A 14,595-nucleotide genomic window follows, 5' to 3' on the forward strand; every position below is an offset into this window, starting at 1 on the left:
GTACTTTAAAAGAATTCTTTTTAACATCTCAAGCTAATGTAATATGACTGGGATTTATGTGATGTATTGTTATCTATACCTGGAATTGATGGGGTGGTGCTAAGTAGCATAGGCAATTATGTATACTGTATGAAGTTCCTAGGACCAGGGCATATTAACTTACATAGTTCAGGCCACTGTCCTATAAAACTGGCTGACCAATAATCCCACTAATGTGAAAACTTTCTTAGCTAATGAATAGGTTAGGAAACAAAAATCATTTGGTTTTCTTTTAATGCAGATGTGACAAATTGTACACACATTTGAGAAATTTACATCCCCCAGTAGCTGTACTTTTCCTGGAATTTTAAAGGGAAAGAAAAAAAACCCTTATGTAGAATAATTAATTATTGATACACCAATAAGAATATACTATGGACAAAAATCAATAAAAATACTGTAAACTACAATTTAAGGGAAAAGTGGTATACCTGTTTTATTTGTGGCATATAACTCTTTCTATGATTGTTAAGATAGTGTCAGACTCCAAGAAGCATATGAGTAGTTACTTCTGAGTAGTTCATCTATAGACAGAATCTTGCCAAACTAAAGCAACTATTTGTGTGATTATCGATATATTCTGGGAAGAACTAGTCAAGAGCTGTTTTAAACCTCTTCCTGCTGACCACGCTTTCCAAGTATCACTGCCTTTTTCCCTCCTGAAAGCAGCCCTTCCTCATGGGAATCCAGACTACATTCCACCACAGATAGATAAAGCATATACAACAAATGTTGGAAATGTCATAGCAAAGACAGAACACTTTACCACATAGAAAGATCATGAAAAATAATAATAATAAATAAAACCTATTGGAAAGTAATAAATTAAAAAAATAAAATTTGAACTGGAACGGTAGATATTCTCAGAAAACATAGATGAAAAACATAACCATTTTTTAAAATATATGTTGACACCTGCAAGAAGAATTCTAGCACAACTTTGGAAAAATGGTACCTTGGCTATAATATCATAGTGGGACAACTAAGGTCTGAAAATATGTTGCAATGGCAAAATTAACAATACATATTTACAAAAGAAGTCAAATTCACTTTAAATAAAAAAATAACTTTCTTAAATACAGTATATAAAATATATATTGTTTTATAAAACATACCTGAAATATGACTTTTAGGGTTGCAATAGAGATTAGCAAGAGTTATACAAATTGCATGCAAAATTCAGATATTTAAACTATGCTCTGTGTGTGGAGATATGAAGGGAAGGAGCATACAACTTTTCTTTCTTTCTTTCTTTTCTATTTTCTTCCATACTTTTCTTTTTAATTTAAACATATTTTTTTCTTTTACATTATCTTTCTGTTTTCTGTTTTTACTTTATTCCAATATTTGTCTTCTCTATCTTTGTTTTTTGATATTTTAATAAAATTATTGTTATCAGAATAACAAATAAGGTCATATGAAAATCTAATTAGGATGATGATGACAATATTAGGTACATGTGCATAAAATGCATTCAGTGACAAAATCTCAATTCATTGCTTGTATAAAATCCATTTACTGTATTAGGAAAACAATATATAAATGTGTATATTACAAGAAGGGTAAATTCAGAAAAAACCCTCTCAGGGTTTCTGTTAATTGCAAATATATTGAGGAAGAAATGGAATTTAAAAATGTTCCAAAAAATGAATAAATGTGAGGCTGACTTTGTCCATATCTAGTAGAAATAAAACAACCTTTACATTTTGTTTCTCTCTGTGTGTGTTTTTCCAAATGCATCCTGCAGGATATAAACCACCTTGAATAGGACTGTGTCAAATCTGCCTGCTGTGTTTTATATTATGTGCAAGGAACATTTTTACCCTCAAAAGAATAATATTGAAGAATAAAACTTCCCACCTGACCTCTGACATACAAGTATTATACTGGGAATACTGCACTGTCCTAGCTACCATATACAAAATGGTGCATGTTTAGAAATTGTATTTAAAAGGCATTAACAATTTGTTTTATTAAGATATTTTAAGAGTCACAGAAAAGTCAACCTATTTTTTATTAATTTTCAATATTTGTAAATTAAGATAGAATATACTGTATAATACTTGTTAAAGGAGGATTTCTGAAGGTGATACCCCTATTGTTCAATTTACTATTTAAAGACTGAAAAATGATTCCATGCTAAAATAAACAGAGGATCACTTTTTAGATCAATCATAAAAATTTTGTTTTTCCTATTTCTGAAGTCCATACTAGATTATGTAGTACTTTGTTCAAGATTTCCAGGAACAAAACATAATCAAAGAAAGAGGAAGAATTTTGGCAGACATGATACATTGAAAATGATGCATTGCCAGATCTGGAAATGAGACTGAATTTGCATTTTCAATTATTAAATTCTGCATCACAATTATCTCTGTTCTCAGTACTTCAGACCAAACTGTATGAGACCTGAAAAGTGAAAGCTTTGAAGTTGATCAAAGTTACATTGGTCAACTTGTTCACTGTCAGTTCAGTTGAAAGTTCCTATAGTCACTGACCAATGAAGAATACTCACTGAACATAGTAGAATACCGGTAGATTTTTGAATAAGGATTAAACAGTTAGGACAAGGACCTGTTATGTACTTCCAAGAGTGTCCATAATCTCTGATCCAGAGACTTTGCATATTTTTTTATATTATTTAAAAATTAAAGGAAAAAAATCAGGGCTAGATAGGGGTTCACTTTTTAAACTCTCTGAAGTTGCTAATTCAAGAAATCAGATAGTGGTGCAAGCATGACTTTTTTCTGAAAATTAGGAAAAGAAACAAGTGATCCTTCAGCTACCTCATGAAATGTTAGAAATTAAGCACAATCTCTATCTGTTGCATTGTGGATTTTTTTCAGAGATAGACAAATACTTTCCATACTTCAATCTCGTTAGTGTTTGTCACTATGAATATCTACTTGACCAATGACATGAAACACCACATTTCTACTTTAAGCCTTTTGCTTTTCAAGTTTTTCTTGGCCTGTTAGAAAGCTACTATGTAGCATGCTGATTTTCCAATACACTTTGTGAAATCATTATTTTCTTCAATGAGCAAAAGACACAGTAAGGTTTTTTTTTCTTCTGAGTAAGACTTTTTATAATATAGCCCACTATGACTAATTTGCAGATAACTTTTCATGTTTGTTTGAGTGCTTCAGATAGTTCAGCATGGTCTGGCAGGAACATTTTTGACTAGTTTCCCATAATGGATTACTAATTTGCTTCTTTGATGTAACTAGTGTTCTTAGTAGTATTTTTATAAAATAGCCTGAAACTTTTAATTAGAAAACAATTTTATATATATTTTTATATTCCATTTAAATTAATTGCTTACATGCTTTTGTCCTGTTCTAATAACAAACCTCATTCTATAGGTAAATCCTCCTATTTCTTCTTTGTGTTGGTTCCTACTATATCTAGTCAATATTTAAGATAATATTTTACTACATTTCCCCTTAAGTAATACTGTATTTTCCGGCGTATAAGACGACTGGGCGTATAAGACGACCCCCAACTTTTCCAGTTAAAATATAGAGTTTGGGCTATATCAGGGGTAGGCAACCCAAAACTCTCAAAGAGCCAGTTGGACACGTTTCCCACCGAAAACAAAACACTGGGAGCCGCAAAACCCTTTTGATATCTAAAATGAAGATAAGACTGCATATCTCCTTTTTTACCTTTATGATATGTGTGTGTGTGTTTGTGTGTATGTTTGTGTGTGTATATATAAAATAAAGGTAAAAAAGGATATATGCAGTGTTATCTTCATTTTAGATGTCAAAAGGGTCTCTCTCTCTCTGTCTCTTTCCTCTCTTTCTCTTTCCTTTCTTTCCTCTCTCTCTTTCTTTCTCTTTCCTCTTTCTCTCGTTCCTCTAACTTTCTCTCTCTCTCTTTCCTCTCTCTTTCTGTCTCTCTCTCTTTCCTCTTTCTCTTTCCTCTCTTTCTCTTTCCTCTATTTCCTCTCTTTCTCTTTCCTCTTTCTCTTCTCTTTCCTTTCTCTCTTTCCTCTCTCTTTTCTCACTCTTTTTTCTCTTTCCTCATTTTCTCTCTTTCCTCTCCCCCTCTTTCTTTCTCTCTTTCCTCTCTTTCTCTCTCTCTTTCCTCTCCTTCTCTCCCTTTCCTCTCTTTTTCTCTTTCCTCTCCCCCTCTCTCTTTCCTCTCCCTCTTTATCTCTTTCTCTTTCCTCTCTCTTTCCTCTTTCCTCTCTCTTCTCTTTCTCTCTCTTTCCTCTCTTTCTCTTTCCTCTTTCTCTCTTTCCTCTCTCTTCTCTTTCTCTCTCTCTCTTTCCTCTAACTTTCTCTCTCTCTTTCCTCTCTCTTTCTCTGTCTCTTTCTCTTTCTCTTCCTTTCTCTTTCCTCTAACTTTCTCTCTTTTTCCTCTTTCTCTTTCCTCTCTCTCTTTCCTCTTTCTCTCTCTCTCTTCTCTTTCTCTTTCCTCTTTCTCTTCTCTTTCTTTCTTCTTTCTCTCTTTCTCTCTCTCCCTCTCCCTCCAGGTTAGGAGAGAGAGAGAGAGAATGAAAGGCAGGCGGTGCCTAACAGGCGGGGAGGGGGAGCAGGATGGGAGGCAGCAGCTCCAGTGGCGGTGGCGGCAGCATGGCAGTGGCCACTGCAGCATCGTCAGGAGTCCACGCCGCCCCCAGCCTGGCCGCCGCGTCCTCAGCTGAATGGGCGGGGAGGGGGAGCAGGACGAGAGGCAGTGGCTCCCGGCCGCCACCCCATCGCGTCCTCAGCTGAACGGGTGGAGAGGGGGAGCAGGACGGGAGGCAATAGCTCCTGGCCACCACCCCCATCGCATCAGGGAAGGGGAGCAGGACGGGAGGCAGCGGCTCCCGGCCGCCACCCCCATTGCGTCCTCAGCTTATATAAAGGAATAAAATAGAATACCCGTATTTTCCGGCTTATAAGACGACTGGGCATATAAGACGACCCCCGACTTTTGAGAAGATTTTCAGGGTTTAGAAAGTCATCTTATACGCCGGAAAATATGGTACACTATATAAAATGTAACAACAACCTATAAAGAACATTGAAGTTTTCATTTTCCTAACTCTGAAGTAATAAGTATTTCTTGAATAAACAGAACTAATCTTTGTAACACAAGGGTCACTCTGTGCTTGAAGATGAGAAATATATGTTTTTGATGAGTATGGAGTTGGTAGTTACCTAAAATTCATTTAAATATAAAGAAAAACTTCTGAATTGTATTATCAGTACAACAATTATATTAGTTTTGTGTCTTTAGAGGTTTTAAAAAGAGGATACCTGTCAAGAATGTTTTAATTAGCTGCATCCTGCAAATATTGGACTAGATAATCCTTATGGTCTTTTTCAACTTTAAAATGTTATGATTCAATAATTCTAAGACATGCCTTTTCTTCACTTGCAGATTTCTGAGATTTATATGTTCTTTCATGAAATAACCCCGTGATGGATCAGAATTGTCCTTAAAATGTTCACTTTATTTCCCAAGTAGATATAATCATTATTGTGATGACCCAGGGCCCCGAATGGAGGCAAAGCAATTAGCTGGTCAGAATAATTGTCTTTGTAAGCACTGCCAACGTTCACCCAACAGCCCGCACATTTGCTGGCACAAGTTCAATAAAACAGTCAATGGAGTTCAACAGTTCTTTAAAGTAAAACAGATAACAAACAAAGTATAATCTTTTCAACGCCCAGCTTGCCTGTAATATGCAAACTTCAAAACTGAAGACAGCAAGGAAAACTCAGCAGGAAACAAACTTGATCCAAAATACAAAGAGTTCAGGTACAAGACCTCACATCACAAGAGTTCACGTTTGTTCCCGGCAAATGCCCCTCCCCACAGCATCTCCTTAAATACCTATTCCCCAGGTGTGCCTTGTGAAGTAAGGCGTGACACTCTCCTCCCGAGCAAGTGAGCCTGCCTCCATTGTTCCCTCCTCCTCTCTGCTCTCCTTGCTTTGGGATCTGGTGGGGAAGGGCCTTGCTCCTCGCCTGAGCTCTGCCTTCCCTGTTCCAAACTTGAAGGGCCCTGGCCTGCTTCAGCCTGTTCCTCCCCACAGTCCTCCGAAGCCACAGACACCCCCTCCTGGGCCTCAACAGGGAACTCCATGTCGTCCTTAGAGTCAGGCTCGGACGGAGGCATGACACTTATACTTGATGGCAAGACAAGGAATAATGGATGGAAACTGATCAAGGAGAGCTTCAACCTAGAAATAAGGAGAAATTTTCTGACAGCGAGAATAATCAATCAATGGAACACATCAGTGGTGGGATTCAAATACCTGAACAACCGGTTCTCTGCGTGGATGCAGGCCTGAGTCTCCAAGGCCTAGAATGGACTTCCAGAAGTGACATCTACACACTTCCTGTGGGCTATTCTAGGTCTGGGAGACCTTCTCCAGGCCTCCGAGACCTAGAACTGACTTCTGGAAGTTGACATCCACGCACTTTTGGCGGGCCATTCTAGGCTTGGGAGATCTCCTCCAGGTCTCCAAGGCCTAGAATGGACTTCCGGAAGCAGCATGGGTTCATCCGGTTCTCCACACTCAACAAAATTTAGCTACTGGTTCTGCCGAACTGGTGCGAACCGGCTGAATCCCACCACTGGAACAGATAGCCTTCAGAAGTTCTATGGCATGAATGAGGAATGATATCTGGATTTATCTTTTTTTTTTTTTGCTTCCATTCTGATAGTACTTTTGTGGTGTAAGAACCTCTGCTTCATGCTAAAATTAAAAGTCTCAAGTGGGTAAAAGTTTTACAATGGCAGCTTTTTGTGTTGCAGAATTTTCTTCAGATGGGATTTCTGCTTATCCTCAGAAAGTTTAAATTGGTATAGATTTTGAATATTTTATTTGTTCTTTGTAAATTCTCTTTTAAGATTTTTCAATTGAACAATAGTGATTTCCTTTACTCACAATAAATAATAAGTTTATGCATTGTTTAAAGTGCTTAATCCAACGTTTCTCAGCCTTGACAACTTTAAAATGTGTGGACCAACTCTCAAAATTCCCCAGCTAGCATGCTGGTCCATCTTAAAGTTGTCATGGTTGAAAAATGCTGACTTGGTCCAATAGAAAGCTTCATTTCCTGGATGAATCTTCTTGAATAAAATATTGTATCCTTCTCTTAATCACTTATAAGGATAACATTTCCCTGCAATGACAAATAAATAAGGAAGCCATAATCCTGTTTACAAGGCTAACATGTCTGATGAAAAAAAATCCAAACAACCACAAAATGGCAGTCAGCAAAGACAGATAATTTTATATGCTGTTATGTTGTGCTCATCCAGACTTTTGTAGCTAAGAAAGGGTAGTATAAGTAGCAGAATGTTAAATTCTGGCTAGTTCAGGGATGTCAAATTCGCAATGTCACATGACATCTTGTGACTTTTTTTCCATTGCTAGCAATGGGGTGGGCGCAGTTTTGGCATGATGCATCCGGCCCGTGGGCCAGCAGTTTGACACCCCTGGGCTAGTTGATTAAGAAGTACTGAGGTATAAAGACTCCAGACTTTTTGCAGAGGATAACACTCAAAGGCTGATACTTTAGTGCATTGTTCTGCCTCATAATGTTTTATTTTGGAAACAAAATAAAAAGAAAACAGAGTGAAAACTCTCTTCTGTTTTAAAATACATTAGAGTTGCCTATGCTGAATCCACTACAATTTTCCAAGTTATGAGGAGCTAAACTCTAGTTCCTAAGAAAGTATAGAGTTGCCAACTAACATTTTTAATTGACTCCAATGCACATATCTTTTTTGTGATGCTTTAAGCTTGTCACTTTAAATCTTATCAAATGCTGCTATCTATCTAAGCTCACTGCATATGTATTCTTTATCGAGCATTAACAAATATAGGTGCAAGCAAAAATTGATTAGCACAACTGTTCATCTATGGTTAACATTCTTGAACTAAGAGCATATAATATGGGTTCCCTGACCAAAACTCCTGTATCTTTCATAAGAACATTTTCATTTGAATAATCTTACTGTAAAATTTTAAAATAAGCTTTGGCTATTTGATATTCTCCAGATGTATTGAGACTCCAACTTCCAGAATTCATGGAGAGTAGAAAACTCCAGTTCATCTGGTAAGCACCATCTTGGGAAATGTTGATGAACGTTTGCTCTGGTTGTTCAAAGGGCTTACTTTCAAGTAAGAATGACAAATGCACCTCATGTGAGTAAAAAATGGTTCCGTGCAAGATGTTAGCTCAGATTTTAGCTAGCTATGGTGACCAATAAGCAATGATTTTTTAAAATAGTTTTTAAGCTCTTTATTATAATGACTCCTACAAATGCAAGTAAGTACACTTCCCTAATCAAACATAAATGTAATTAAGACTGATGTGGTTTGAGTACTGATTAGTTTCAGGTGAATGATTTGCCAGTACTCTAGAGAAACAGAATAGTTTTAGTATAATTAGTCTTTGAATGTCTAACTTCTGATCAATAAAAGTTAAAAGACCATTTGCAAAAACTGTATTTATGCACCTTATAGTTTTATTCTATTCTTTAAATTTGTCCAGCTTCTAGCTCTAAGTTGTCTGAGGTTTCTCTTTCATTACTAGCACACATTTACTTTTATAAAGTATTTTAGTACAGAAAATATGGCTTTAATATTCCATGTGCAGCAAAGATGGGTTAGCTTTAGTTTGGCAGGTGTCAATTTAATTAATAAACTAATGACATTCCAGATTTGCCTGAGATAGCACTTTAGTGCTTGCTATTGATTTTTTATTATTGGTCTAGATGTTGTCATCATTATTATCATATGGTGACATTCAGGTAGGATTTGAATTAACTAGTCACATATTAATAAAGGATTTTCTTTCATGGGATTGAGTTAATGTTTTTAAAGCAGATAAATATGGCATGATGACATGTCAGTGAGCTCAGAAAGTGTTGTTTTGATTGTTTCATGAACAATAGTTTATTTTTATTCTAGATATATTTTTCAGTTCTTCAATATGATTGATTATAATTGCATTTTTCTAAAGTCTTTAGATACACAGATATGTAATTTAGATTGCATTCTTAGTACATTTAAATATAAACCTGCTTGAAATCAGTGGAGTTAATTTCTGAGTAAGTTTTTTTCATAAGATTGGGATAAACTTTAATAAGCTCTGACAACATGTGATAAAAAAGGTAGTTATTACTTATAAATATACTTCTTACACAGAAAACCCACATACTGAAACTATACTAAAATCAGTTTTTGAAGCATATTCTGCAAAACGTAATGCATACTTATGCAACCCAAATACCAGTTCTTTAGCAAATGAGGACTCATTTTATCCACTTTCTAGTTTTGATTTTTAGCAATAATAGTAGTTAGGTTGGCAGCTGTCAGGAACAGTGGCATTTGTATTCTGAACCTGTGTGCAAACCTTATAATTATAATGAACCTCTCATTATAAATCAATGATTTCCAGATGCAGAAAAATAATTATTCGGAATAAGAAATAAAAGCGGATATATTGTTGAGCCGATGTGTAAAAAAACAAAGTCCATGTATACATTTGCAACTGTTTATAGTATGACACAGGCAGGTGTCCTAAGTGTCATAATAAGGATAGTTTTCTTATAAATTTTGCTTCCTTTGAGTTCCCAGGTTTGACATCTCATTTTGATAATACATTGGTAATGTCAACACATCACATTATGCAACATTAATGAATCATGATGTGGGGCTGTATCTGAGCAAATCTGATGGCATGTCAAAACTGGCATATTCAAACTTTATATTCCAGGTTGCCTTAAAAAGTCTCCAATCCCTCAATCCCACTTCCAAAGTAGATTCTCTCAGCTTGGAATGTTTTTTGTGCAGTTTGACATATGTCTGAAAAAATGCAGTTTACATTTCATGTGTAATGTTGTTGCTTCACTTTATTTCATTTTCCAGTTGCAAGTTGGATACAGCTGTATGTGATTTAACTTAAGTTAAACAAAACAGTAACAAGGACTAGGAATGATAGCAGTATGATACCTCCTCAGAACCAGGAGCATCTGTAACAAAGGACTAATCAAGATAAATAAGAAAATTAACACTCTTCTTGTGAATAGGAAATGTATGCCCTTGTTTTCTGTAAATACTAATTAGACTGCAGAGAAGGTTCCTGTAGTGAGGGTGGTGTTTCTAAAGATAATCTTTATCACTTTGTTCTTCTTATTAAGATTTATTTGATTTTTTTTCATTCTTCAGTACATTCTCCCCTAATGTGACTCTTTCTAATGTTATTCTTTATTTTCTAGACTTCTTCTATTCCTCTTCATACTGTCATTCATTTAAACTACAATAGTATTATGGCAATAAAAATAAAATAACCAAATAAATAATCAGTTGTTCAAAATTGTATTAACAGTTACAAAGATTAAAAAAATAGTATTAAGATATTAATTATCATGCATGTTTTTTGCAGGATTGTGTAGACAATATTTTCCTGTTCCAAATTAGGATTTTTTTTGTAATTTATTTTTAATGGGAAATTAAGGTCAATAGATCTCTAATCAGTATGTATTTGGATCTGCAGAACAATAAGTTCAATTTTACTGAACTTTATAGTATGACTGTCTTGGAAAGAAATGTAACCTTCTAAAGCAATAGCCTATTTTAGCTTAATTGACCTTCCACAACCACAATGATTTTTCATATTCCTAGAAGGGCATTCTTGCTAAACAATTCCATACGTTGTGTATCTGTTGAGTGCTCTGCCTCTAGCATTCATATGTTGTTTATTTTTCCCATTAGTTTCAACTTTCTAATTTCTTATGCCATGTTGTTTGGACTATGAAGACTATTGTAATATAGCCACTATATTTCCTTGCATTGTAAAGGTAATACCAGTTTACCAACCTATAAAGTGAATGCTACCTTGAAACAAGAATCTCTTTCACTTACACCGAACCCCCCCTCCTTTTTTTTCTTTAATTCTAGTTCAGCAAAGGTAACCATCCATCACTGCTGTTACAGTGTTGTGTGGCCAAGCTGTACAGAGAGTAAGGAAAAGCAGTCCTGTTATTGAAACATGTAGGCTCAATATGATTTATCCCAACACAATTTCTTCCTACTATATAGGATGTGCAGATAAGCCATTACTGTTTTTATGTGCTGGACTCACTCTTCAATATCACCATTAATATGTCTATTAGTAACTCTAGCCAAAATAAGGCAGTAAGATTCACTTGCAGTGAACTTATCTTTCAGTGACCATATGGTCCCTGAATGTTTTCTTGGCACATAACTGAAGTTGTCTCCCACTGACTTATCCCTGGAATATCTTTTTTCTGCACTACTAGAATTTCCTATCCAACTGCTAATCAAAGTTGATGCTATTTAACTTTTCTGAGATCAGTCAAGTTTGGTGAAGTGCTGTCAACTGTTTAGGCTAACCAGAATAAGGGAAACTATACTACATTGCAACCAGAGGGCACAAAATTGGGGAAAAATTATATAGAACAAATATGATCCAATATTATTGCAAAAATATTGATTTCATACCCATTAATGCAAGTTATTCTATACCATTGCTATTATGAGTATATTAAATATTTTACTTAGCAAACATTCTAGGACATTAATGAATACTGATATCCTTTAAGTAAACAAACAAGAAGCAACTCACGTTCATGTCATTTCATCCTTCTTTAATCCGATGACTTTCAGTTATGTTGGGACTGCAAATTCCCAGAATTCCCAGAAAACATGGCCTTTTTTGTTGCTGTGGTCCAAAAACACAAGTACCATGTTTCGCCAAAAGTCAGACCTACCCCAAAAATAATCCCTAGTTTGATTTTTGGGGGTGGGCCTAATATAAACACTACCACAAAAATAAGCCCTAGTTTTGGGGTGAGGTACACACCTAAAAATCAAGCTAAGGTGGGGGTGGAACTTACCATTGCAGACAGGCCTTCCATGGATTGATACTTCACCTTGCCAGCCCACTTCCTCTGTGGCCGAAGGAGTAGCTTCATTTTGTAGCTGAGAATGGAGCTCAGACCTGCATTTTGCAATCAGAGGCCTTTTTGGAAGCCTGTGCAGCCGAGAACTGAGCTATGGATTCCATGCTGGCTCAGGAATTCTGGGAGTTGAAGTCCACGAGTCATAAAAGAGCCAAGGTTGCCTACCCCTGGTATATATCTATGACTAATAGCAGTCCTTCTGTCTTCAAATCTGACAACATTAAATTGGAACACTGGTAATTTGCAAGGCAAGGAGTTAGATGGAATGTTCCTGTCAACAGTGACCAATGTGAACATAGGCACAAATTTATATATAAACTGACCTAAAGGCCATAGCTTTATTGAATCAAACTTAAGCTCATAGGAGAGGACAATAGGGCTTGGCCTTAGCTGAAAGGTGGAAATTGATGGCTTCCCTCTGCTTATCAGTTGAGCTTAGCTTTTATTCAGCATACTGATTTTCTTTTAACCATAGCTTTCTAGACTACTGGAACTTATACACTAAATATTTATGGCAAATATTAGTATACCATTCTAAGCCTATTGAATATAAAACAAAAGGAAAGAACATAAAAACTGCACCACTTTAATAATATTTCATGGAAATTATAAATTTAGTCAAATTCCTAAATCTTGCTTTAGAGTCATTGGATTATTGTTTAAATAATTCCAATAAAGAAAGAAACAATCATGAAACCAGTAATAAAAAGTGGTAATGCTTTTCTACCATACAACCCATGAGTGTCTGCAAATTTTGGTTCAAAAGTTAATATGGGAGTTGTGATAGTGCAATTAAAGCTTTTTAATTTATTTTTTTATTGTATTTACATGCTGGAGGAATGGTTGTTAGTAAAAAATAACATTCCTAGATCAAATATTATACTAACAGGAAAGCTAGTGACTCAAGTAAGACAGTTTAAATATATGAATTGTATTTTGAATTAAAGATGGAAACACATTATGGAAATAGAGAGCAGTAGCTTTTCAAAAATAAACAAATTTATTTGCTGTTGAGATTTTTAGATTGGAATTATGTTGGCAGATTGTGTGCTGTTGTGTCATGTTTTTTATTGAGTGGAAGCATAAGCAGCATTTCAAGTAATAATCAAGAAAGTAGAAGCATTGTGGATTTAAATAATTTATATAATAGATTGATCACATATGAACTGAGCCTATTGTCTAAAAATAGATAAAGATATAGAAACAGTGACTATGATGAAGGAAAGGAAACTAGAATATTTAGAACACATGATGCAGAATAAAAAATATCAACTAGTATAATTAATTATGTGAGGAAGGCTTGTATAGTACTGGAAGGTGACATGTATGTATGTATGTATTCTGTCCACAAAAGCAACATCCATGATTTGGCCAAAATGCAATGTGCTATTTTCATACAACAGTAAAAAAAAAACCCCACCACATATCATTGATGGTCATCAACATCTAATTGGAGTTGGCTCTAAAAGGAGAAGAAGGCATTTACCCCAAATGGTTCTGTCCCAATTCAACTTCTATCTCCCAAATAAAAAACAATATTCCACAATGATTTTAGCAGGTATTAATGAATTCATGTATCCAGTGGTGAGATTCAGCCAGTTCGCACCACTTCAACAGAACTGGTAGCTAATTTTTTGTTGCCCAGGCCCAGAATGGACTTCTGGAAGCGGCATCCATACAGAGAACCAGTTGTTCACATATTTGAATCCCACCACTGAATGTATCTATACTCCTCTTAGAACAACTCCAAAATTAGTAAAGAGCATGCCAAAAATGCTTTCTTCTCCTGTGCCATCATTATAGCTCTTGTTGGCTAGGAAAATGGCTTTTAAAAGATTACCCATCCCGGTATTTACTTCTGTTTCATTGTATTGCAAGTTACAAGGTTTTCTTAGGGATGAAAATACGTGCCAATCCAAAGTCCTATTATATTATTGCATGACCAGCTCAATCACTTCATAGTGATAAGAGAGTTAAGTCTATGACCTCTCAAACAGAAACACAACATTAAACTACTTCAAATGTTCATAACGTCTTTTAAGTGTAGAGGTGATCAGAATCCTGGGCTTGCATGGCTCAGAATAATTTGAAATTAGTAGAGCACTTCACATTTCCAAAGCCACTCCAATTTGAAAACGACGGTTCTAGATATATGTGGCATGTCAGGAGCGTAAAGTTATCACCAAAAGAAGCTACAGAGTTCCTGAGTGCTGTTAATTAAGGTTTCTTGCTGGCATATCAGAGAGCCTTTGAAAATGACTGGAGTAGTTCAAGTGCTTAATGTTTGTAGGGGAAAAACAGTTTATTCACTCCTCCAAAATACTCTTTCAAATTATGAACTACCTTCATGGTATGGGTGCCTAGTATGCCTCCATATTTCTATGACCATTATCTTTTAAAATCCAAAATGTACCAAAGAAAGGAAAAAGACTTAAATGTTTACCAGCTATGTTAATGAATTTAAGCAGCTTCCTTTAATTTGCCCTACTTCACAGTCAAAATTATTTTGCTTCTACTTTCTGACTGTAAAATATTCCATTGTCCAGTCTTAAACAATACTTCCTTACAGGATTATTTATGAGTATAAAATAAGTTGGGTTAAGCCACAGATGG

Source organism: Protobothrops mucrosquamatus, unplaced genomic scaffold (genome assembly GCF_001527695.2).
Source record: "Protobothrops mucrosquamatus isolate PMUCROS unplaced genomic scaffold, P.Mucros_1.0 scaffold144, whole genome shotgun sequence".
Taxonomy (NCBI): Eukaryota; Metazoa; Chordata; class Lepidosauria; order Squamata; family Viperidae; genus Protobothrops; species Protobothrops mucrosquamatus.